The sequence below is a fragment of the Hemiscyllium ocellatum genome, unplaced genomic scaffold (assembly GCF_020745735.1).
Source record: "Hemiscyllium ocellatum isolate sHemOce1 unplaced genomic scaffold, sHemOce1.pat.X.cur. scaffold_641_pat_ctg1, whole genome shotgun sequence".
In the NCBI taxonomy this organism is placed as follows: domain Eukaryota; kingdom Metazoa; phylum Chordata; class Chondrichthyes; order Orectolobiformes; family Hemiscylliidae; genus Hemiscyllium; species Hemiscyllium ocellatum.
This window is the reverse complement of record NW_026869148.1, coordinates 223,158-245,845: the sequence shown is the minus strand read 5'-3', so window position 1 is coordinate 245,845 and position 22,688 is coordinate 223,158. Positions and strand designations below refer to the sequence as shown.

Here is a 22,688-nt window from a genome sequence, read left to right as displayed (position 1 = left end):
CTCTTCTGTGAGCTGAAATCCAAACCAATCTCCTCACTCCTTTCCTTCACACCCAGCTCTAACTCACTCTCCTCTATTTGAATTCAGCTTCCTAGCTCCTGCCTGCAGACAAAGAACCAAAAAAAAGGGTGGCATGACAGCACTAGGGTCCCAGGTTCAATTCTCCCCGTGCCTGCGTGGGTTGCCTCCGGGTGCTCCGGTTTCCTCCCACAATCCAAAGATGCACAGGCCAGGTGAATTGGCCAAGCTAAATTGCCCAGTGTTAGGTGCATTAGTCAGAGGGAAATGGGTCTGGGTGGGTTACTCTTCCGATGGTCAGTGTGGGCTGGTTGGGCCGAAAGGCCTGTTTCCACACTGTAGGAAATCTAATCTAATCAAGTCAAATCAATGAGTCTGACTCGCAGCCTCCTGGGTGTTAGTGAATCCTCCCCAAACCTCTCAGGGGAATGGGTGTTAGTGAATCCTCCCCAAACCTCTCAGGGTTCACTTCTGGGGCAGAACGAACTGATTTTTTTTCCACAATCTGGAACCTCTTATTTATTTTCCCCACTCCCATCCTCTGATGAGAATCATCCTGCGCACACTGGCCAAAATCATATCTGGTTGAACTAAAATGAATCAAGTTTGAACATTAATTGCAGGCCCATCTTTGTTCATTTCCATAACATTCCCGAGTTCTGATAACTTTCTGCAAAATGCTCGCCACACTGATACGCTGACCACTTGTCATGATACCGGGGGAGGGGCCATTCCCCTGGGTCCTGTTCTCAGAGGGAGGAAGCTGCCAATGACAGATTAATCCCACACACCCACAGCCTCCCTTCCTGGCACTGACCCATACTGCACATACGCCACCAATTGCCCAGCACTGTGCCTGTGCACTGGTCTCCCTTCCTACAGAGCATGCTCCAGATCACACAGGAGCCCTGGTGATTGACAGCAGCTGCTGCCCAATAGGGTGAAGGGGCGGGGCTGGAGGACTGGGACAATGGGATTGTAAACAATGAATGAATGTGGAGGGACACTGGGGAATGGACAGGTCAGTGAGGGACAGGAGCAGTGCAGCTGGATCCTGGACAAACTGAGCAATGGGAGAGTCTAACAGGAGAGAAACTACAGGAAGGTTCTGTTTGGAGGCTCAGGCAGGGACAGCTGGGAGACAGTATGGCCTGGTTGCTTGGGCTTGGGCCTTTTCAAAGATGCTGTTACTCAACCCTGAACCCGATCCTCCTGGCCCAGAGGTAAGGACACGACCACCATTTCCTGGTGGGCTAGTGGAAAGAAGGGAAGATGTTCTCAATCTCACTCACATGGAAACTCCATGAGCTCCTCCCACTTACTTTCGACGGTGAGGATGGAGGAGGCACAGCAGATGGGAGGGGGGTTAGGGATATAGGGACTGCCTTTCCAAAGGAACCCACGTGTGTTGGTGATATTAACAAGATACAATACAAAGTCACTAACACAAAGCTGGTGTACATGAACTTCATCCAGAATATTAACACCTATAACTGGGTGACACCGACCCCAATGTACAGAATTAAGTCGTGGATATTAATAATGGCATTGTGTGTGAGAAATCACGTCTCATGAATTTGAGTCAATTCTTCTGAAGTAACAACAAAGAGGATTGACAGTGCAAAGCGGTGGAGATGAACTACATGGTCTTCAGTAAGACATTCATCAAGGTTCCCCATGGGAAACCGGTTAGCAAGATTAGATCTCATGGAATACAGAGAGAACTAGCCATTTGGATACAAAACTGGCTCAAAAATAGAATACAGAGGGTGGTGGCGGAAGGTTGATTTTCAGATTGGAGACCTGTGACCAGTGGGGTGTCACAAAGGATCGGTGCTGGATCCACTAATTTTCATAAATTTATATTAATGATTTGGATGTGAATATAGGAAGTAATGATAGTAAGATGACATCAAAATTGGAGGTGTAGTGGACAGTGAAGAGGATTACCTCAGATTACAACAGGATCTTGATCAGATGGTTGAATGTGCTGAGAAGTGGCAGATGGACTTTAATTTAGATAAATGTGAGGTGCTGCATTTTGGAAAAGCAAATATTAGCAGGGAGTATACACTTAATGGTAAGGTCCTCGGGAGTGCTGCTGAACAAAGAGACCTTGGAGTGCAGGTTCATAGCTCCTTGAAAGCAGAATCGCAGGTAGATAGATTAGTGAAGATGTTTAGTATGCTTTCCTTTATTGGTCAGAGCACGGAGTATAGGAGTTGGGAAGTCATATTGCGGCTGTACAGGACATTGGTTAGGTCACGCTTAGAATATTGTGTGCAATTCTGGTCTCCTTCCTATCAAAACAATTTTGTGAACCTTGAAAGGGGTCAGAAAAGTATTACAGGCATGTTGCCAGGGTTGGAGGATTTGAGCTACAGGGAGACGCTGAATACACCGTTTTCCCTGGAACGTTAGAGGCTGATGGGTGACCTTATAGAGGTTTATAAAATCAGTAGGGGCATGGATAAGGTAAATACACAAGGTCTTTTCCCTGCGGTGGGGAGGAGGTACGATGGGAGGTGGGAGACAGAGGGGGGAGACCAAAAGTGGAGGGTGACGGTTAGTTTGTAGATCTACAACACAACCCTGTTCCTGTTTTCTCCCCATCTCCTTCAAGCCCTCTGAAGGGCTCAGCACAAGTGCACAGTCCCTGGACAGTAGAGCTTCAGGGTGACCAAGTGCTGAAGGTTGCATTTGGGACACTGACCTTTATTGTTCTGTGCACTCATCAATAAATGGACCTGGGTTCAATTCCACTGTCCTGGATTCATGTCTGTGGCCACAGACACGCCTGTCTCTGACCCTGACTACTGGATCCCCTGTCACTATAGCTCTGCCATTCTCCTTCCTCCCGTTCTGTGCAGCAGAGCTCTCTGTGGTGTCATGGACCTGGCTGTTGCTGATTTCCCCTGAGAGTCCACCCCACCTGTTCCCCCCATTATAGAATCCCAAGCAGTGCACAATATCTGTCTGAGAAGGGGGAATGATTACTGGGGAGTCCTGCACTCCCTTCCTGAGCCTTTTAGTTGATCTGATGGTCACCCATTCCCTTTCTGCCTGTGTAACCCTCACCTGCAGTGTGACTAACTCACTGAACGTGCTGCCCATAATATTCTCAGTATTGCTCCACAGTGAGTCCACTCTCAGCTCCAGGTCTGAAAAGCAGTTTCCCAGTAGCTGCAGATGGGCACTCATCCTGCACACATAGCCGTCACGGACACTGGAAGTGTCCCTTATTTCCCACATTGTACAAGAGGAGCATACCACGGGTCTGAGGTCTCCTGTCACAACGTCTCTCTAGTTTCAGCTAGTTACTCCCATTAAGAGAATTTAAATGAGTAGCAACTATCTTGCACTTCAAACATTTCCATTACATTCAAAAGCCATTCCCTGTGAATTTCTAGTCAGATCCATGCTCCCCACCAACCCACCGTCCCCTCCCAGCACCTTCATTTGCCACTGCAAGAGGTGTAAAACCTGTGCCCACACCTCAAAAGGGCCCTTCCACATCCAGCAGAGATTTTCCTGCGCATCCAAACACCTCACCTATTATGGCCTTTGCTTTCGATGTGGTCTCCTCTCTACTGGGGAGTTGACAAAGAACACCAACTTGCAGAATGTTTCAGGGAACATTTCTGGGATGCATGCACCAACCAACTCCACCATCCTGTGGCCGACCACTTCAACTTCCCCACCCACTCCGCCAAGGACATTCACGTCCTGGGCCACCTCCACCACCAAATCCCAGCCACCCGACGCCTGGAGAAAGAAAACCTCATCTTCCACATTGAGACCCTTTAACCACAGAATCAAGGTTTCCTCATCTCCCCTCCCCTGCCTTATCCCAGATCCAACCCTCCAACTCGACACCACCCTCTTGAACTGTCCCACCTGTCCATCGTCCTTTCCAATTATCCACTCCACCCTCTCTCCATTACCCTCCACCTACATCTACCTATTGCCTTCCTAGCTCCCTTCCCACCAACCGGACCCACACTTCTTATTTATCTCTCAGCCCTCTTACTCCCTCCCACCCCACCCAATCCCGGCATTCCTGATAAAAGGAATATGCCGAAAACGTTGATTCTCCTGTTCCTGAGATGCTGCCTGATCTGCTGTGCTTTTCCAGTGCCACACGTTAACACAAGCTGGAAGAACAACACCTCATCTTCTACTTGGGGACCCTGCACACCTCCATCCCCAGTATCAAATTCAATAATTTCACGTCCTGAACTCTCCAATGACCTAGCGCCCTAGCCTCTTAACCCACACACAAGGCCTTGTTATCACATAGCCTGCCATTACACATTAGCTATAGTTAGCCACGAACAGTCCCCAGAAACAGCTATTCACCCTCCCCCAGCCAGATCGTTATCCACTCCTTTGTCCAACTGCTCTTGGACTATATCACCACCTATCATTTACTCCTTAACCCCTACCTTCTGCATATAAACCGACATTAATTTTCAGTAACATCAGTTCTGAGGAAGGGTCAGCGGATCCAAAATGTTAACTCTGATTTCTCTTCACAGATGCTGCCAGACCTGCTGAGTTTTACCAGTACCTTCTGGTTGTTGTGCGAGATTTACAGCATCCGCAGTTCTTTTGGTTCTAATTTACCAGGAATTTCTAATTCAGGTCTAGCAGCCTAAAACTGTGCGTTTATAAACCCTCCCAGTCCACAATAGCTCCATTTCTTCACCAGACTTTGCAGTCTCTCCCACTCCCTTCACACTCACTAGGTTCCCCCTCCCCCCGCCCCTCACCGTGACACTGTGCCTGCACAGCTCATGGCCATGTGTTGGCCTGCTGGACCCACCCCAATTCACTCCCATTGGCTGGAGGATCACGCGAATTCTCCTATTGGTCTGAAGCTGCTGTCAATCACCCGGGCCCCATTGTGACATGAGTGGGCTCCTCCCAAGAGCATCGGATGCTGAGGGGTGACCTCATAGAACTTTATAAAATCATGAGGAGTATGGATGGGAAAAATAGACAAGGTCTTTTCCCTGGGGTGGGGGAGTCTAGAACGAGAGGGTGTAGGTTTAAGGTGAGAGGGGAAATATTTAAAAGTGACCCAAGAGGCAACTTTTTTTCACACTGAGATGGGTGCCTGTATGGAATCTTCTGTTCAGGAAAGTGGTGGAGGCTGGTACAGTTACACCATTTGGCATCTGGATGGGTATGTGAATAGGAAGGGTGTAGAGGGATATGTGCCAAATGTTGGGATATCTGGTCGGCATGGACCAGTTCGACCAAAGGGTCTAATTCCATGCTGTATGTCTCTATGACTCTGCCCTGGGATAAGCTTCATCATTCACAGTGAATGAGGCAGTAACACAGAGGACAAGGGTTTGGGGCTATTCAGCTGTACTGGCCGCTCTGGACATGGTGCCAGTCTATCCCAACTCACCTCCCATTTGTCTGTAGACCTCCAAATCCTTCCTTAAAAAAGTTACATTCTAAATTCGTTTTCTCAATAACTACTGGATCTGCATCCAGCTGGCGGACAAACTGTTCCAGATGCTCAGAACTTAGTGAGTACAATAACCTTCACATTTTAAACTATTTTATTAGCCATTTACCTGAAGGTAGTTACTCAAAATTGTGACGTTAATAATTTCTCCCTCTGTCTCTCTGTAAATTAAATATCCTGCAAAGAAATCTGCTCCTGGTCGAAATTCCTGCCTAACCTTCTCAGCTCCAAGAAGAATTAGTTGATCTTCTGCTAACTCTCCATAAAATAGAAACCCATCTTAATTTTAGTAGTGCCATAAAGATGTACAGCAGAGAAACAGACCCTTCGATCCAAAACTTGTCCATGCTGACCAGATATCCTAAATTAATCTCATCCCATCCACCAGCACTTGGCGTATATCCTTCTAAACTTTTGCTAATCACATACAACATCTCAAAGGCATAATTGGGTAATTGTACCAGCCTCCACACTTTCTCTGGCAGCTCCTTCCACACACGTACCGTGTTCAGCTGGAAACATTGCCCCTTAAATCTCTTTTCAATCTTTTCCCTCACACCTGAAGCCTGTGCTCTAAGCTTTGGACTCACATATCCTGGGAATAAGACCCTGGGATTTCACCCTATCCTTGCCCCTCACAACTGTATCCGATGCTCCGGGGAAACAGCCCCAGCCTATTCACCCTCTACCTATATAGCTCAAACCCTCAAACCTGGCAACATCTTTGCACATCTTTTCCGAACCCTTGCAAGTTTCACAATATCATTCCGATAGCAGGGAGACCAGGACTGAAAGCAGAATTCCAGAAGTGGATGAATCAATGTGCTGTGCCGCTGCAAAATGACGTCCCAACTTCACTACTCAAATGTACTGACCAGTAAAGGCAAGTACACTAAACACCTTCTTCACTACCCTGCCTATGATTCCACTTTCAAGGAACTATGAATCTGCACTCCAAGGTCTCTTTGTTCAGCAACACTCCCCAGGACCTTCCCATTAAATGTATAATTCCTGCCCTCATTTGCTTTTCCAAAATGGAGGATCTCACATTTATCTGAAATAAACTCGATCTGACAATCCTCAGCCCATTTGATTGAAGTCCCATTGTACTCTGAGTTAACCTTCTTCGCTGTCCAGTACACCTCAAATTTTGATGTCTACTGTAAACCTACTAACTATACCTCATATATTCACAGAAATCATTGATATAAATGATGAAAAGCAGTGAACCCTGCACCGATCCTTACACCATATTGCTCATCACAGGCCTCCAGTCCGAAAAGCACTATCCTCCGTCCCCAACCTTCCCGCCAATTTGTATATAATAGCTGGTTCTCTCTGCATCCCATGGTGTCTAACTTGCTAACCAGTCTGTTATGTGGACCTTTTTGAATGTCTTTCTGAAGTCCAAGTTAGTGATGTATGTACAAAGCCATGCTGACTATTCCTAATCACTTCTTACATTTCCAATTACATATAAACCTGTCCTTCAGAATTCCTTCCAACACCTTGTCTGCCACTACCCTCAGGCTCACCGGTGTACTGTTCCCTGGCCTTTCCTCATCACCTTTCTCAAATAATGGTGCCTGTCTTGCAGCGCCTCACCTGTGGCTATCGGTGATAGAAATATCTCAGCGAGGGACCCGAAAATCACTTCCCTAACTTCCCACAAAGATTTGGGATACACCTGATCAGGTCCCACAGATTTACTCAGCTTTCTGTATAAGACATCCCGTACAACCTCCTCTGTAATATGGACAGTTGTCAAGATATCACTATTTATTTCTCCAAACTCTCTAGCTTCCATATCCTCTTTCAGTAAAAGCTGACATGAAATCCTTGGGTAGTATCTCTCCCACCTTCTGTGGTTCCACAGACAGCCTTGTTGATCTTTGAGGGTCCCTATTCTCTGCCTGGTTACTCTTTTGTCCTTAGTGTTTGGTAGAATCTCTTTGGATTGTCCTTAAACCTCTTTCCCCCCCAAAGCTATCTCTTGTAGCCTTTTTGCCCTCCTGTTTTCCCTCGAGTGTACTCCTATTGCCCCTATACTCTGAGGGATTCATTAAAACCCAGCTGTCTGTACCTGCCATATCCCTCCATCTTTTTGACCAGTCCCTCAATTTCCCTAGACACACAGCATTCTCTACACCTACCAGACTTGGCCTTAACAGGAACATACTGTCTATGTTCTCTTGTTGTCTCATTTTCACAGGCCTATGGAGGCAATCGCAGATGAGGACATAGAAACAGTCATTCTCAGTAAAGAGGTAGTGTTGGGAAAGATAACAGCCCAAAAGTACATGGGTCTCCTGGCTGTGATGGAATGCATCCCAGGGGACTAGAAGAGATGGTGAAGGGTGCATTGTCCTTCCTTGCTAGAGGGATAGTTATGCTGCAGCTGTACAGGGTGCTGGTGAGGCCACACCTGGAGTACTGGAATACAGGTTTGGTCTCCTGACACTGGAGGGGGTGCAGAGGAGGGTCACTAGTTTGAATTGGGAGTTGAGAGGGATGGTGTATGTGGAGAGATTGAATAGACTGGGACTATACTTGTTGGAATTTAGAAGAATGGGAAGTTGTATTGGAAAAAATAAAATTAAGAAGTGAATAGATAAGATAGAAGCAGGGAGGTTATTTCCACTGGGGGGTGGGTCAACCTAGAGAGCATAGCGTCAAAGTAAGGGGGTATCTGATTTAGGACAGAGTTGAGGAGGAACTTCTTCAGCTAAAGGGTTATGAATCTGTGGAATTCCCTGCTGAGTGTAGCAGTTGACGTTATCAACTTGAATGTCTTTAAGGCAAAATGTAGATTTGCAAACAGGAAAGGAATTAAGGGTTATGGTGAGACAGCAGGAATGTGGAGCTGAGGCCATGAAAAGATCAGCCCTGATCTTATTGAATAGCAGAGCAGGCTTGACGGGCCAGATGGCCTACCCCTGCTCCTATTCCTTCTGTTCTTATGTTCCCACTTTCCAGCCGTCCCTTTGCCTGGGGTTGCAAAGAAATATTGAAAGTTCTCGCCTTGTACCGTCAAAATTCACCTTTGTCCAATTTTGAACACCAGCTTTTAGATCTGGTCTATTATTTTCTGCAACTATTTTAAAACTAGTAGAATTATTGTCAGAGAATCCCAAGTGTGGAAGCAGGCCATTCGGCCCATCACATCCACACTGACCCTCACAGCCTCCTATCCTACCATTGTAACGCTGCATTTCCCAAGGCCAATCCACATAGCGTGCACATCCCTGAACATTATAGGCAATTCAGCCTGGATTATCCACCAAACCTGCACATCTTTGGTCTGTGGGAGGAAACCAAAGCACCTGTACGAAACCTACACAAACAACCTCAATGAGGTATCATCCTGTTCTTATTTCCCAGTTCCACCCAAGTAATTTCAACGGGCGAACCCCCATGAATATCCTCGCTAAGCACAACAATAATGTTATCCCAAATCAAAAACACCATCCCATCTTCTCTCTTATCCCCCTTTCTATCCTTCCTCTTACATCTGTTCCCTGGAACATTAAGCTACCTGTCCTTTCCAACCTAAGCCACGTTTCTGTAATGCATACTATATCCCAGTCCCATGTTCAAAACCATATCTGAAGCTCATCTGCTTTCCCTGTAAAACCTCTTGCATTGAAATAAAGGCAGTGCAGTGCTATCAAAAGGACAGACTGATGGGCAGAGGGGGTGGGATGGCCCTATTGGTGAGGAATGACGTTCAGTCCCTTGCGAAGGGGGAGATACAGAATCAGGAGATATAGAGTCAGATTGGAGGGTGGCTAATGTTGTCCCACTTTTCCAGAAAGGTGGGAGAGAGAAAACAAGGAATTATAGACCGGTTAGCCTGATGTCAGTGGTGAGAAAGACGCTGAGTCAATTACAAAAGATGAAATTATGGCTCATTTGGATAGCAGTAATAGGATTCCTCAGAGTCAGCATGGATTTACAAAGGGGAATATACTGACTTGGATTGAAAATTGGCTGGCTGACAGGAAGCAAAGTGTAGTGATAAACGCTTCCTTTCGGAATGGCAGGCAGTGACTAGTGGGGTACCACAAGGTTCGGTGCTGGGACCGCAGCTGTGTCCTCGGTCCTGGGACCGCAATATACATTGATAAAATAGATGAACACATTAAAAGTAATATTAGCAAATTTGCTGATGACACAAATCTGGGTGGCAGGGTGAAATGTGAGGACAATGTTATGAGAATACAGGTTAACTTGGTCAGGCTAGGTGAGTGGACGGATGCATAGCAGATGCAGTTTAAGGTGAATAAATGTGTGGTTATCCACTTTGGAGGCAAGAACAGGAAGGCAGATTACTATCTAAAAGGAGTCATGTTTTGTAAAGGGAAGTACAACGAGATCTCGGTGTGTTGTACATCAGTCAATGAAAGCAAACATGCAGGTACAGCAGGTAGTGAAGAAAGCTCACTGCATGCTGGCCCTCATAACAAGAGGAATTGAGTATAGGAGCAAAGAGGTCCTTCTGCAGCTGTACAGGGCCCTGGTAAGACCGCACCTGGAGTATTGTGGGCAGTTTTGGTCTCCACATTTGAGGAAGAGCATTGTGGCTATTGAGGGAGTATTGGGTAGGTTCACGAGGACAATTCCCGGAATGATCATATGTTGAAAGATTGGAGCGACTGAGCTTGTATACACTGGAGTTTAGAAGAATGAGAGGGGATCTGATTGAGACCTACAAGATTATTAAAAGGTTGGACACTCTGGAGGCAGGAAGCATGTTTCCATGGATGGGTGAGTCCAGAACCAGAGGATGCAGGTTAAAAATAAGGGAGAGGCCATTTAGAAGAGAGTTGAGGAGAAACGTCTTCACCCAGAGAGTAGTGGACACATGGAATGCACTGCCCCAGAAGGCAGTGGAGGCCACGTCTCTGGATAGTTTCAAGAAAGAGATGGATAGAGCTGTTAAAGATAATGGAATCAAGTGTTACGGAGATAAGACAGGAACAGGATACTGATTGTGGATGGTCAGCCATGATCATAATGAATGGTGGTGCTGGCTCAAAGGGCAGAATGGCCTATTCCTGCACCTATTGTCTATTGTACCTTGTCAGTCCGACCTCATTCTGTGCCTTGCCCTTGCCTGTCTAACTTCTCAACTGTACCAGCCTCAGACTTCCCTCCTTTCTCACTATCTCTTTAGGTTTACCCCCATGCCCTCACTGGTTTAATGCCTCCCAAGCAGCACTAGCAAATCTCCCTGCTTGGATATCAGACACCTTCCAATTCAGGTGTAATCCATCCGTCTTATGCACGTCACCTCTCCCCCAGCAGAGATTCCAATGATCCAAAAATGTGAATCTTTCTCCCCTGTATCAGATCCTTGGCCACGCATTCATCTGCTCTACCCTGCTATTCCTGCTCTCGCTAGCATGTGGCACCGGGAGTAATCCAGATATTACTACCCACCACAATCTGCTTATTATTCTCCAGGCTAATTTGCTATATTCTCTCATCAGGACTTCATCCTTTTCTCTTATGTCATTGGTACCAATGTACAGCGACCTCCCACTGATCATTCTCCCCTTTCAGAATATTCTGCACCGTCGGAACCATCCTTCACCCAGGCAGTAGGGAGGCACCACCCCATTCTGATGTCTCACTATCAGCTACAGAAACTGCAGTCTGTGCTGCAGACTAGAGAGCCCCCTATCACCATCGATCGCGTGGAACCTGTTATACCTCACATTACACTAGATTCATTACACTAGTAACTTGGCTATCAGTGCGATATTCCCCTGAGAGTGTGACCCCCGATGCTTTCCAGAACAGTATACTGGTTTGAGATGGAAATAACCACAGGAGACTCCTGCACTACTTGCCCTCCACTCCTACCTTTCCGAGAGGAAACCAATCTCCCTGACTGGATCGGCAGTTTTCCTACCTTTCTGAAACCGCCACCTATCTCACCTCCCCCCACCCCCCCAACCCCCGGCTCCTGTAAATTCTTCATTACCTTTAACCATCGCTCCATCTGATCCATGAAATCCTACAGGATTTGCATCCTCACTTCCTGCAGACAATCAGGATCATTGAAACTTTCCTTAATCTCCTACATCCAACAGGAAGAGCACATCACTGTACAAATGGCCATCTCTGCACCTTAACAGTCCACAGACACAGAAAAAGGCACACAGCCTTACAGCTTTACAAAACACGACTCTAGAATAAATTAGTACCAGTATTTTATATTAAAAAAAACTTAATCAAAGTATCATAAGATGTGTATTTAAAGAAATAAATCGTCGCCCTACTGAATGTTGTAGCTTTACTAAAATAAAACAGACTAAGATTTGTCTTTGAAGAGACCGAAACTCACTGAGCTGTGAGTCACAGATGAACAGCACGAAACAGAGCCTTCGGTCAAATTTGTCCATGCCGACCAGATAATCTTATCCCTCTTGCCAGCACCTGGGCCACATCCCTCTAAATCTTTCCTATTCATGTCAAGTATCCAAATGCCTTTAAAATGCTATAATTGTCAGCCTCCACCACTTCTTCTGGCAGCTTATTCCATACACGCACCACTCTCTGCGTGAAAAAGTTGCTCCTTAATTCCCTTTTATATCTTTCCCCTCTCACCCTCAACCTATGCTCTCTATTTCTGGACTCTCCTACTCAGTGAAAAGACCTGGTCTGTTTACCGTATCCGTGCTACCAATGAGTTTATAAACCTCTATGGAGGTCACCCCTCACTCTCTGATGCTCCAAGGAAAGAAAGCCCCAGCCTTTTTGCTCTCTTCCTGCAGCTCAAACCCTGACAATACCCTTGTAAATCTTTGTTGAACCTCTTCAAGTTTCACAACATCCTTCCGATTCACGGAGAACAGAATTGCACACAATATTCCAAAAGAGGCCTAACCAATGTCCTGTACATGACCTTCCAACTTCTATACTCAATGCTCTGATCAATAAAGGAATGTATTCCAAACACTTTCTTCAATATCCTATCTACCTGCAACTCTCCGTTCAAGGAAATATGAACCTGCACTGCAAGATATTTTTGTTTGTCAACACTATTTAGGAATTTGGCACTAAGTGTATTAGTCCTGTTAAGATTTGCTTTTCCAAAATGCAGCACGTCACATTTATCTGAATTAAACTCCATATGCCACTTCTCAACCATCTGAACAACATCCTGTTGTAATTTGAGGTACCCTCTTCGCTGTCCACTATACTTCCAATTTTGGTGTCATCTGCAAACTTATCAACTGTATCTCCTATGCTCATATCTAAACCATATATATATAAATGACGAAAAGTAGTGGACCCAGCACTGATCCTTGCTGCACTCCACTGGTCACATGCCTCCAATCTGAAAAACAACCCTCCACCACCATCCTGCCTTCTACATTTGAGCCAGTTCTATATCCAAACGGTGAGTTCACCCTATATTCCATGAGATCTAACCTTGCTAACCAGTCTTCCATGGGGAAGCTTGTCGAGCAGCCTTACTGAATTCCATTGATCATGCCCACCTCTCTCCCCTCATCAATCCTGTTTGATACATCTTCAAATAACTCAATCAAGTTTGAGAGATAGGATTTCCCACGCACATAGTCATGCTGACTATCACTAATCAGTCCTTACTTTTCAGAATACATGCACATCTTGTTCCTCAGGATTCCCTCCAACAACTTGCCCAGCATCAATATCAGGCTCACGGGTCGATAGTTCCCTGGCTTGTCCTTACCACCTTTCTTAAATAGCGGCACCACATTAACCAACCTCTAGTCTTTCGGCATCTCACCTATGATAATTGATGATACAAATATCTTAGCAAGAGGCCCAGCAATCACATCCCCAGCTTCCCTGAGTTCTCGGGTACACCTGATCAGGTGCTGGGGATTAACCAAGCTTTACAGGTTACAAGACACCCAGCATGTCCTCCTTTGTAAGATGGACATATTCAACATCTCGACATCTATTTCCCCACATTCTATATTGCCCATGTCCTTCTCCACAGTAAACACTGATGCAAAATATTCAGTTAGTATCTCTCCCATCTCCTGCGGCTCCACGCATAGGCTACCTTGCTGATCCTTGAGGAGCCCTTTTCTCTCTCTGGAGTTACACTTTCGTTCTTAATGTATTTATAAACACCCTTGGGATTATTCATAACTCTATTTGACAAAGCTATCTCATGTCCCCTTTTTGCCCTCCTGATTTCCCTCTTAAGTATACTCCTACTGTCTTTAATGCTCAGGGTTTTTTTTTGGATTGGAATAAATGCAAAACATTACATCTTGATAAAACAAACGAGGGCAGACTTACACTAATTAAAACAGGGCCTCGAGTAGTGATATGGAACAAAGAGGCCAAGGGGTTCGGATCTTTCACGTCTGTGTCACATGGAGACAGGGTGGTTAAGAAGGTGCTTAGCACACTTGCCTTCATTGCTCAGACCGCTGAGTACAGAAGTTGGGACGTTATTTTGGATGTTGTGGAGGCCTTTTCTGGAATTCTGTGTCCAGTTCTGGTCATGCTGATATCGGGAGGACATTATGTATTTGGAGTGGATTCAGAAGTGATTTCCCAGGATGTTGATGGGAATGGATAGCTTGAATTCTAAGCAGAGGCTGGATAGGCTGCGACTTCTTTCACTGGCGCGCAGGAGGCTGAGGAGCGACCTTATTAGACTCAAATCATGGAGGGGTGGTATCAGTAATGTGAACAGCAGGTGTCCTTTCCAGGAAGGGACGCGTTTTAAGACTGGGGACATAGCTTTTAAGGTGACAGCAGAATGGCTTTAAAAACGTGTTCGGGAATTTTTTGTTTATTTTTGTTCAGACAATGGTTTGTGTGTGGAATGAACTATCAGAGGAAGTGGTAGTTGTGAATCAAATTACAATTTGAGGGTGGCACAGTGGCTCAGTGATTAGCCCTGCTGCCAGGGCCCCAGGTTCGTTTCCAGCTTTGGACAACTGTCTCTGTGGGAGTTGCACATTCTCCCAGTGTCTGCATTGGTTTCTTCCAGGGGCTCCAGTTTCCTCCCTAATGAGAGAGCAGCCCTATGGTCTGGGAGGACAATGCTGCCTTTACCTTTTACACAGTGATGCCACTGTGTCTCTGGGGTGGGGAGAGGGAATGCTGAAGGTGGGGGATGGGACACCACTCAGGCACAGTGCTTTGTCCTGGAGGATGTTCACTTCCTTTAATATTGTTGGGGGCTGCACTGATGCAGGCAAGTGGAGAATGTTCCAACACAATCCTGATGTGTACCTTATAGAGAGCAAACAGACATTGGGGAATCAGGGGTTTGGGGAAACTGAGGTTGTTCTCCTTGTAGCAAAGGCAATTGAGGGAAGTTGTGACAGAGGGTTTAGAAAGTGACACGTTATAATAATCAACCTTACGCCCATCAGCTCATTCTACAAGGCTTACAGGACACACATTAAAGGTTTTGGAAGATTCAAAGGAGAACTTTTATGCAGCAAATGGGATTCAGATGGAATACAATACTCACACACAATGCGAATATCCAGGTCCTGATGAACTGACTAATTCAATCAAAGTTTGGTGTTACAATGACTGAGATTACCATCTGAATGTCCACCTGTAGTATCCTGTAATACACGTTTATAAAATCCGTCACTGTCAGTTCAGGTTAGAATCTCACACCATCCCCTCCTCCTGGCCCAGGATGACTGGACACATTACTCCTTGTGGAGGTCAGCAGTCAGTTCAGATGGAAATCTATGTGGGTTTCTAGGAGTTTCCACCTTGGGACTTCATGTGACTGAACAGGGCAGATCTTTGACACACGGGACAGAATGTTCCCGGAGTCAGTGAGATGTGGAGAGCAGGATTGGCTTCTCATTTTTTCCTTCCGTGCTACCGCTGTGCCTCATCAATAAGACATGGGATGTGAAAGACTCATGCAGCTCGATGGTCAGAATGGAGGCAACTTGCCCAATGGGCAGCAAGCTCCTCCCATAGAGTATCTCTAAAAACAGAGCAACTCTGCAGGCTTCACATTGCCCAGTGCTCCCAGTAAATGTTTAGAAGGGGGGGGGGATCTCCTAGAAAAGGCGTAACTGTAAAGTTCTAAGAGGATTGTGAAGAGTGAGAGATGCACAGGAGAAGGGGTCAACAAGTTGTCAGATGGAGTATAAGTTGAAAAAATGCAAAGTCGGTAATTTTGGAGGGGATAATAAGGAAAAGAGTGCTATTTACATGGTGGAAACTGTAGAAAGCTGCACCACAAAGGCACCGGGGGAAAATTGTGCAGGAAACACTGAAAGCTAGCAGATTCTGAGTCAGTCACGAAATCAAGGGCTCTGTTTCAGATTCATCAAGTTTAAGGCAACGCCGACACGGTAAGGGGTTTCATTAATAATGGAGTTGGGGGTAAGGTGGAGACAAGCAACATTTTAGAGATTGGAATTCCTGGTGTTTATGATTGTGTAGATGTCTGATCAAAAAGTCACCTTGGGGTTACAGATATAACAGCAATATTGTGATGAGTCTAGTCTAGTTCTGCCTCAGACTGCACCCAGCGAGAGGGAGGGGCTCAGCAGGAAGGGAAAGGAATTTGTAATAGCAACTGAAGGTAATGGGTTTAACCGTAACAATATTTCATTGTAGGAAATTGCAGTTAATCGAGTAGTGGGAATGCGATAAGCAGTTTGGTAACTGAGTAACAGTGGAGCAACGGAGAGGGATGATGGGGAGGGAGAGCTAGGCATCGTCAGTGTACATGTGAATCCTCACACTGTGCTTTTAGACGATGTCACCTCCTGGCAGTATGTAGGTGAGATACAGGAGAGAGCAAGGATAGATCCTTCAGCGACACCAAATACAAGGAATTCAGAAAGGAAAGGGAGAGTGGAGATGGAGCAGGATTTACAAATGATGGTGAGGTCAAACGTTAGTTATTTGCAGAATGGATGAGAAGGACATAACCAGAAAAGACAGACAGACAGAACAAGGAACAATATCTGTGAATTGGCGAGGGGGTTGTGATGAGGAGGAAACAGAATTGGAATGTCTGTGGTTTAGCGAGACTAGTAAAAGATCAAGATGAGCTCTGATAAGGCTTGACAAGAGACTGGAGAAAATTGCAAGTTTGGGACAAAAATCAGGAACACAATGTGAGGTAGTTTGTCTCGTTGGGCTAGTGGGAGGGAGGGAAGCAGCAGAGGCAGTTGATCGGATTGTCTCAGTCTTAGTGACAGAGAAACTCAATGTGCTCCTTGCTCTTGTTGTTGGTGAGAAGGATGAAGGAGACAGGGTGATGGACTGTGTTTTACAAAGAAACAAAACCAGAGTTAGTGATATTTAAAATGAGTGAACAAACCTAATGTATTTAACTTTTATCCAGAATATTAAAATGTACAACTGAAGTCCTTGTTCAAATCGCATATTCAGATTCCACCATTTGCCAATTCAAGAAAAAAATAACTGCAATTAGGAATCTCCTGATCTCCATGGCGAAAAAACTCCTGCCAACCTGACAGTCGCCCAACAAGCTACTCACTGTATTAATCACTGCAAAGTCTCAACAAAGGAATGAAACTGGATGGACCACTTGGCATCTAACAAGGCATTAGGAAATACAACCACAGAATCAGCCCTCTCGACTCTCCAACATCCTGCTCACTAACATCCGGGTTTTTTTTGTGCCAAAACGTGGCGAGCTGTCTCACAGACTAGTCAAGGAAAAGCCTGACAAAGTCATACTCACAGAGTCATCCCTTACAGATAATGGCTAGACACCAACGTCACCATCCCTAGATATCGAGAGTGCGATGATGGAAAACACAACAGGTCAGGCAGCATCTGAGGAGCAGGATAATCGACGATTCGAGCCTAAGCCCTTCATCAGCCCGACCTGCTGTGCTTTTCCAGCACCACACTCTCGACTCTGATCTCCAGCATCTGCAGTCTTCACTTTCTCCTGAAATCTCTGGATATGTCCTGTCCCACCAGCAGGACAGACCAGGCAGAGGTGATGGCATAGTGGTGTACACACAGGAACCATTTGCCCTGGGAGTACTCAGCATTGACTTTGGACACCAGGAAGTCTCATGGCTCCTGCTGATTACCACGTACCACGGCTGATGACTCAGTGCTCCTCCATGTTGAACAACACTTGGAGGAAGCACTGAGGTAATAAATGGTGACAAGCCTACTCTGGGTACAGGATTTCAATGTCCTCTACCAAGAGTAGCTCAGCAGCAGGATTACTGACTGGGCTGGTCGGTTCCTCAAGGACATAGCTGCTCAACTGGGTTTGCAGCAGGCGATAACGGAACCAGCAAGAGGGAAAAACATACTGGATCTTATCAGCATGTATCTGCCAGCTGCAAATGTATCTGTCCATGACAGTATCGGTAAGAGCGACCATCCCACTGTCTTTTTGGAGACAAAGCCTCACCTTAAAGTTGAGAAAAACCTCCATTGAGCTGAGTGGTACTATCACCGTGCTAAATGGGACAGATGTAGGAACTCAAACTGGATCTCTCTGAGGCACTATGGGATAACAACAGCAGCAGAACTGTACTCCAGCACAATCTGTAACCTCATGGGTTTGTACATCCCGCACTCACCCATCACAATGGACAGGAAAGGAGGGCATGCCATGAGCAGCACCAGGCATACCTAAAAATGAAGTGCCAACCTGTTGAAGCTACCAAACAGGACCATCTGCATTTTAAACAGCATCAGCATCAGGCAACAGAGCTAAACGATCCCACAACCAATGGATCAGATCAGAATTCTGCCACACCCACTTGTGAATGGTAATGGACAATTAATCAACTTGTTGCAGGAAGCACAACAGATATCCCCACCCTAACTAACGGAGGGATCTCACACATCCATGCAGCATTTGCAGCAATTCTCAGCCAGTTGCAAAGTGGGATGATCCATCGCAGCCTTCAACAGTGGTTTCCAAAATCACACACGTGAGTTTTAAGTCAGTTTGATTTAGTTCGAATAATACCAAGAAATGGTTAAGTAGTGTAAAGGCTATGGGTCCTGCTAACATTCTGGCAATTATACTGACAACTTGTGCTCCAGAACTTGCCACCCACAAAGCCACGTACCCATCCAGCACTGGCATTGACTGACAATGTGGAACATTGCCCAGGGATGTTCAACACAAAAAACACAGGTCAACTCCAACCCAGGCAATTTCCCTCGATCAGCAGTAAAGTGATGGAAGTATTCATCAACAGGGCTATCAAGCAGCAGCTGCTCAGCAACAGCCAACTGAGTGACAGTCATTTTAGGCTCCACCAGGGCCACTCAGCTCCCGATTGTGTTTCCACCTGATTCACAACCTGACAACCAGCTGAATCCCAGAGGTGAGGTAAGAGTGACAGCCCAGTCCCACTCCAACACCACTATTTCTAGCGGATTCCACCCTCATCTCAGCTCATATACTGAAACTCTCATCCATCTTGTGTTATCTCCAGACTTAAATTATCCAAACACACTCCTGGCCAGCCTCCCAAATTCAACCTCTCTGTAATCTCAAGAAAAATTGAAAGCTCTATCGCCCACGTGCTCACTTCTCCCCAAACATGTTCATCCGTCAAAAGGCTCCTATAAGCAACAACAATTTAAAATTCTCATTCTTGACTTGATTCCTGGCTGTTCTCATCCCTAGCTCCATGCACCACACATCCTTTGAGACCTCGTCAATCCATTTACTTCGAGACTCCCAATGATTTGTTAATTCATTACTTCAACTGTGTAGCTGATTCTACAGTTGCTAAAGCAACATGGTCTGGAATTTGCAGACAAAACATCACAGGTCTGCGTTCCACCTTTAAGACATCCCTCAAAACCTGCTTTTTTGCAATGCTTTTGGTCACCTGACCTAATATCTCCATCTCTGGCTTTATATCTAAAATTCTCAATGATATTTTATATGAAATTACAAGCATGATAATAAAATTACAAACTGTTCTTGATTTGGACATTATCTTCAAATCATCGCTGTTGCTGTAATGAATAATCTGTAATGTCTCTTACCCAACCACATTGTGGGAGCACCTTCACCACACAAACTGCAGCTGTACAAGAAAGTCAAACATCACCCTCTCCCCAGGCAACAGGGCTTTGGCATTAATCACTGGGATCTGTGGAAGGAGATACACAGTTCAAGGGGATGCAAAATGCATGACAGGGAATGAAAGTGGTGCAGAATTTGATAGTCAGAAACTGAAGGAAAATACACTTGCTTATTGGAAAAAAGAATTCTTGAATCAAAAATATTCAAGACAAAATAATCTGATAATAGAGCAGCACATGGTCAGGGGCTGGGCCACGTGATAAACTCATTTACTAAAGGATCTATAAATGTAATAATACAGTACTAAACAGACCAAACATACCCCCATGGTTGGAGACTGAGGAAGCTAGACATTGACAAAGTGGTCCTGAGGGAGCCCAGAGGTGAATCAGAGCAGGATTGGCTGCTGTCATCACAATGACTCTGTACCAGAGAGAGGCTGCACATGCGCCTGGCTGCACCGTGCCCCCTACAAAGATGGCGACTCCGCACGTGTCCAGTGAATCCTTGTCCCGAATAAAGATGGCGGCGCTCACTCAGGCCTGCAGCCGCTGAGGCAATTCCCCATTTACTGCAAACACGGGACTGGGACGTTCAAATTTGTGTTTTCCGACGTGCACACACAATTTGTTTGTAAAACCTCTCCGCTCATGACAACACAGCTTCTCTCACATTTCCCTGATTATTTCTTTCCTTACCGTCTCCTTTCTCTCTATAACTTCCCGAGCATTTATTACAGCGACTCTGCGTCGGGCGCGAGGGTGATCACATGGTTTACTTTAGCTCCACCCTTCATTCACTGTGATTGGTTGGAGGATCAACCTCCCGCTAGGTCCTCCAGCTCCGCCCACCGTCCTTTCATTGGTCCGGTGCTGACATCAATCACCCGGGGTCACTGTTGGCTGGAGCATGCGCAGTGTGTCCTGCTTGTGCTGAGATGTTGGGTCATGTGATGGGAGGTAACAACAATGACTGCAGATGCTGGAACCCAGATTCTGGGTCAGTGGTGCTGGAAGAGCACAGCAGTTCATGCAGCATCCAAAGGGCAGAGACATCGACGTTTCAGGCAAAAGCCCTTCATCAGGAATAAAGGCAGTGAGCCTGAAGCGTGGAGAGATAAGCGAGAGGAGGGTGGGGAGAAAGTAGCATAGAGTCCAATGGGTGAGTGGGGGAGAGGATGGAGGTGACAGGTCAGGGAGGAGAGGGTGGAGTGGATAGGTGGGAAAGAAGACAGGCAGGTAGGGCAAGTCCGGGCAAGTCATGGGGACAGTGCTGTAAATGCGTTGCTGGTCAAAGCACAGCAGGCCAGGCAGCATCTCAGAATAGAGAATTCGACGTTTCGAGCATAAGCCCTTTGAGCTGGAAGTTTGAATTAGGGTGAGGTGGGGGAAGGGGAAATGAGGAAACTGTTGAAGTCCACATTGATGCCCTGGGGTTGAAGTGTTCTGAGGCGGAAGATGAGGCGTTCTTTCTCCAGGCGTCTGGTGGTGAGGGAGCGGCGGTGAAGGAGGCCCAGGACCTCCATGTCCTCGGCAGAGTGGGAGGGGGAGTTGAAATGTTGGGCCACGGGGCGGTGTGATGGATTTGTTGGGGTGTCCTGGAGATGCTCCCTGAAGCACTCTGCTAGGAGGCGCCCCCAGTCTCCCCAGTGTAGAGGAGACCACATCAGGAGCAACGGATACAATAAATGAAATTAGTGGATGTTTAGGTAAAGCTTTGATGGATGTGGAAGGCTCCTTTAGGGCCTTGGTTAGAGGTGAGGGAGGAGGTGTGCGCACAGGTTTTACAGTTCTTGCGGTGGCAGGGGAAAGTGCCAGGATGGGAGGGTGGGTTGTAGGGGGCGTGGACCTGACCAGGTAGTCACGGAGGGAATGGTCTTTGCAGAAGGCGGGAAGGGGTGTGGAGGGAAATATATCCCTGGTGGTGGTGTCTTTTTGGAGGTGGCTGAAATGTTGGTGGATAATTTGGTTTATGCGAAGGTTTATAGGGTGGAAGGTGAGCCCCAGGGGCGTTCTGTCCTTGTTATGGTTAGAGGGGTGGGGTGTGGAGGGCGGAGGTGCGGGATGTGGACGAGATGTGTTGGAGGGCATCTTTAACCACATGGGAAGGGAAATTGCAGTCTCTAAAAAAAGAGGCCATTTGGTGTGTTCTATGGTGGAACTGGTCCTCCTGGGAGCAGATATGACGGAGAAGGAGGAATTGGAAAATGGGATGGCATTTTTGCAAGAGGTCGGGTGGTTGAGAGTTTACTGAGGGTAAGAATTCCCTTTGCGTGAGCTCTGCAGTAGATTTCCTTTATTCATGGAGGGCACTGCCTTCCTACTCATTACTGTATAGCTGTGACTGATGAATCAATGCCATCTGAATCAGTACATAAACACCCCATTTTCACAACATCTGAGATCTTTAGCACATTGTATTACGCTCTTCTTTGGAGACAAATAAAATGGAACGGAGCCTCAAGGAATCGGAGCAGGTGTAGGCAATTCATCCCTTTCAGCTTGTTCCCTCATTCTGTCAGATCATGGCTGGGCCAACCCAGGCCTCAACACCTCTTTTATGCTTGATCCGCATAGCCTTCAACTGCTCAATATTTCAAAACTCTATCTACCCTTTTTAAAATAATTTGAGATAGAATCATAGATTCCCTACTGTGTGGAAACAGGCCCTTCCGCCCAACAAGCCAGAACAACCCTCCGAAGAGTAACCCAATCATTCCCCTCCCACATTTAACTTTCACAAAAGTTTGGGTGAGAAAATTCTAGCCATTTACTTTTTCTAAAATGAATGTTCCCTTGTTTGAGACTTCACTGGTGCTGGAAGATCTAGTCAACGTCCACCCTGTCAAGCTCCTCAGAATCTTGTTTCCATAACATCATCCCTGCTTATCTATTCTTGATAGGTCAACCCTTTCATGCTTGAAGCAGCTAAGTGAATCTGTTTTGAATGGTCTCCGATGTTGGTTTATCCTTTATTAAATATGGGAGCTAACATTGTATACAGCACTGCAAGTGAGGACTCAGCAACAGCCAGTGTGATTAACCAATCCTCAATCCATGCTAATACATTACCCCGATACCATGAGCTCCTCAATTGTGCAATTCACTTTTATGTAGCTCACTATCATTTGCA

At 46.1% G+C, this 22,688-nt stretch overlaps 1 long non-coding RNA gene across 1 annotated transcript; it reads right to left on the bottom strand.

Annotated features, from left to right (window-relative positions):
• Positions 1–15,015: 15,015 nt before the first annotated feature.
• Positions 15,016–20,311, bottom strand: LOC132814051 (uncharacterized). The gene is made up of 3 exons (XR_009644270.1): positions 20,255–20,311; positions 19,517–19,623; positions 15,016–15,099 (listed from the first exon to the last, which is right to left on the bottom strand). It is a non-coding gene; the product is annotated as an uncharacterized LOC132814051 (long non-coding RNA).
• Positions 20,312–22,688: the final 2,377 nt, after the last annotated feature.